Below are 3,720 nucleotides of genomic sequence, written 5' to 3'. Positions count from 1 at the left end.
ATTTATTCTTAATTCTTAATTCTTCATTCATAATTAATGGTTGCAAACATGGATTAAAGCCGCAAACCTTGATTTATTTGGAAAAATAATTAGGGTTGGTAAGAATAAACAACAAGGAATCAAGCTCTAAACTTTGTTTAATAAATTAACTTAGGAATAATAAGAATTTACTTGGCATAATTAACCGTTTTTCATAGTTACTTTCTTATATTTAGGAAAATCATAGAAAGAGATAATCTTTAGTTATTGGGAAATAGTACAGATTCATATAGGGGTTAAGTGCATTCATATAATGATCCATTAGAAGTATATCAAGATCAATGCCCATGATCATACACCTTATCTAACGGGGACACAATCTTAGTTTCTTTTACCATAAATTACCACCCAAATCAATTAGTCATAAAAAACCAAACTTTTACCAATATCATCGGATTAAGACATTAGACCTAAATTAAGCACTCTACGAGTTTAGTAACCTTTTCACACCATATTCCCTGTGGGATTCGACCCCAACCTAGTTGAGTTACTAGATTTGAAAACGTCCGCGTTATACCATTAATAGGTTTAATTTGAGCGTATCAAATTTTGGCGCCATTGCTGGGAAAACGATTTTGAAATTATTAAATAGTGTTTGCTTTGATTGAAGTCTCTGCTTAGTCCATCACACCTTGTTTTGATATTCTTTGTAAACCAGGTGAATAGGAATCATAATCAGCAAAATCAACGTGCTGGTAACCAGGGGAATCGATTGAATAATCAGGCGAATAAATCAGATGATGAGAATGTTTTCGCTGATCTTGTTCCAAAGGAGGACTATGCATCTGCTATTGTTCATCCTTGAGTTGGAGCTATTAGCGTGAACATTGACTCCTCTCTATACCAGTTGTTGAAGCTTGAGGGATACTTTCAAAACTCTACCGAGAATGACCCTCAACCTCATTTGCATAATTTTGTGGATGTGTGTGCTAATCACACCCAAAACAATGTTTCACAAGATGCTATTCGGCTGAGGTTATTCAAATATTCCTTAGCTGGAGATGCAAGAACATGGTTTGAGAAGCTAACCCGAAATTCGATTACTACATGGGCAGAGATGGTGACTGCTTTTCTCAAAAAGTGTTACCCTCCTAGCAAGAAGGCTGAAATTCGTGACAAGATCTTTGACTTTAAGCAGCGACCGGGGGAACAACTATATGAAGCCTGGGAGAGATTCAAGGAGTATTTGCAGAAGAGTCCGAATCATGGTTTTTCGGAGCACATATTAATGGAGAAGTTCTACCGAGGGATAGATCCAGTGTCGCAGTTAGTTGCTAATAATGCAGCTGATGGTTGTTTCATAAACAAATCTTATCGGCGAGTGACCAACATACTTGACAAGTTGACTACTCACAATCAGGCTTGGCACTCAAACAATGCTGATGTTGTACCTTATGGTAGTGCTATGATCCAGAATATGGTAAAGGAGAATCTAGATACCCAGCAAACATTGGCAGAGCTTGCCACCAATATTTTCTTGCTAACAAAGAAGGTTGATGAAACCTAGATTAAAAAGGTAAATGTTTGCGAGGATGATACAGTTATGCCAAAAGGGATGTACCAGACTCAAGATAGTCCGTTTCATAATGTGCCTCCTATGCAGGTTGAAGATGCTAACTATGTGAATAACTCTCAAGGGGGTTATCAAAGACAGAACTACCAAGGTGGTTACTAGAATCATAATCAATGGAGACCTCAGCAAGGTCATGGTGCTTATAACAACTAAGGGAACTACAACAATAATGATGGTGGTGCGAACCAAGGGAGCTACAACAACAGTAACAATTTTGGGAATAAGAGTTCCAATCCTTATATACCACCGAAAAGGCAGTCAACAGAGCAAGGTAGTTCGAAGGTTGAAGCAATGCTTGAGAAGATTCTAGCAAATCAGTCTAAGTCTGAGAGACTTTATCTGGGCTGATAGAGACAGTGGGTTCCCATACAAGGACTATTTAGAAGCTTGAGTCACAGATGAGGGATATTTCTAGAGAGCAGCACCCTCCTAAAAATGGAGGACTTTCGAGTGACACTATTCTGAATTCGAAGAATGGGGGTGGCGGTGTAGACTGTGTGTTTTCCATCACTACTAGGAGTGGTAAAATACTCCAAGGGGTTGATAAGAAGGTTGTTGATCATGACCCGATAGATGAAGAGGAAGAGGTGCAGTCTGAAACACAAATTATTGTTAATGAGAATCCTACTGACAAGAAGGGTGCTGATATTCCAGAGATTGTGAAGGAGGCTGATAACACGAGCAAACCGACTGTAAAAGGGGTTCTCCGCCCTTTGACTCAGCTTTTCAAGTCTAAACCTCCCTTTTGTAGAGGTTGGTAAAGAAGAAGGAAGATGCTAAGTTCGAGAAGTTTTATGATCAGTTGAAGCAGTTATCTTTGAATTTTCCCTTCTTGGAAGCTGTCAAGGAGATGCCCGGTTTTGCTAAATATTTGAAGAACCTGCTTACCAAGAAGAAAATGGTTCAGCATGAAACCGCGAGTTTGACTCACACTGTGAGTTCCATCATCTCAACTACTACTGTTCAGAAAAAGGGAAATCCTGGGGCATTCACCATTCCTTGTTCTGTTGGGCACCATGATTTTGCTCGAGCTTTGTGTGATAATGGGGTGAGTATTAATCTGATGCTACATGCTATATACAAACAATCAGGTTTGGGGATGCCAAGGTTGACTACTATGAGATTCCAGAGCAAAGATGAATTTCATCTATATTATATATTAATTTCTATCTAGATTATATATCTATATTATATTAAGTGGATTGTAGATTTCGATGTATATCTATCAGATCGTGGCTTCATGTACCAAATATTTCAATATCGTTGCATCCGGTATTTTTGTTTTGTTCCAACAGTGTGATGAAGAATAGATCCGAGAAAGAGTCTTTCATTTCCAGTCTTCTATTTATTTATTTTTATTGAATTGTGCGGGTTGGTAAATTTATGTTGCCCGCTGATTTTGTGATTCTTGACTGTGTTGTTGATCGGGACATTCCTATTATTCTAGGGAGATCCTTCCTTGCTACAGGGAGAGCTCTGATAGATTCAGAGTAAAATGAAATCAAGTTCTGAGTCAACGATGAAGAAGTTACTTTTTAGGCTAGCAAGGGGATGAAGTTATCAACTGCTTACGAGAGCATTTCGGTAATTGATTCGTTTGAGATGGTTGATGAAGCGGTGGAGTTCAAGATGGAAGAAGAAAGTTTGGGTGAAACTCTAGCTGGTATTCTTGTGAACTTTGATGCTGAGTACATGGAGGGTTATGTGGAGACAGTTAATTCGCTTATTGGGTTGGGGTCATATTCTTACCACCCAAAGAAGCTAAATCTTGATCTGGAAAATAGAATAACTCCTGCAGCAAAGCCTTCGATCATTGAGCCACCTAAGTTAGAGTTTAAGCAGCTCCCATCACATCTGAAGTACGAGTTCATTCGTCCGAACAATACATTGCCAGTGATTGTTTCAGCCCTACTGACTGAGAAGCAGATTCTGCAGCTTTTGGAGGTATTGCGGGAATATAGGCGTGCTATTATTTGGACCATAGCAGACATTTAGGGTATCCCATCTGGGATATGTGAGCATAAAATCCAGTTAAAAGAGGATAGCAAGCCGATTGTAGAGCATCAGAGGAGACTGAACGAGAATATGCAAGAGGTCGTTAAGAAAGA

The 3,720-nt window shown here is 38.9% G+C and overlaps 1 non-coding gene across 1 annotated transcript; it reads right to left on the bottom strand.

The window, feature by feature from the left end:
• Nucleotides 1-1,145: 1,145 nt before the first annotated feature.
• On the bottom strand, nucleotides 1,146-1,251 carry LOC132604738 (small nucleolar RNA R71). Its single transcript, XR_009568841.1, has one exon. It is a non-coding gene; the product is annotated as a small nucleolar RNA R71 (small nucleolar RNA).
• Between the last annotated feature and the right edge of the window lie 2,469 nt (nucleotides 1,252-3,720).

This window comes from Lycium barbarum, chromosome 7 (genome assembly GCF_019175385.1).
Source record: "Lycium barbarum isolate Lr01 chromosome 7, ASM1917538v2, whole genome shotgun sequence".
In the NCBI taxonomy this organism is placed as follows: Eukaryota; Viridiplantae; Streptophyta; class Magnoliopsida; order Solanales; family Solanaceae; genus Lycium; species Lycium barbarum.
The sequence above is the reverse complement of the archived record's forward strand: the minus strand, read 5'-3'. Positions and strand labels throughout refer to the sequence as shown.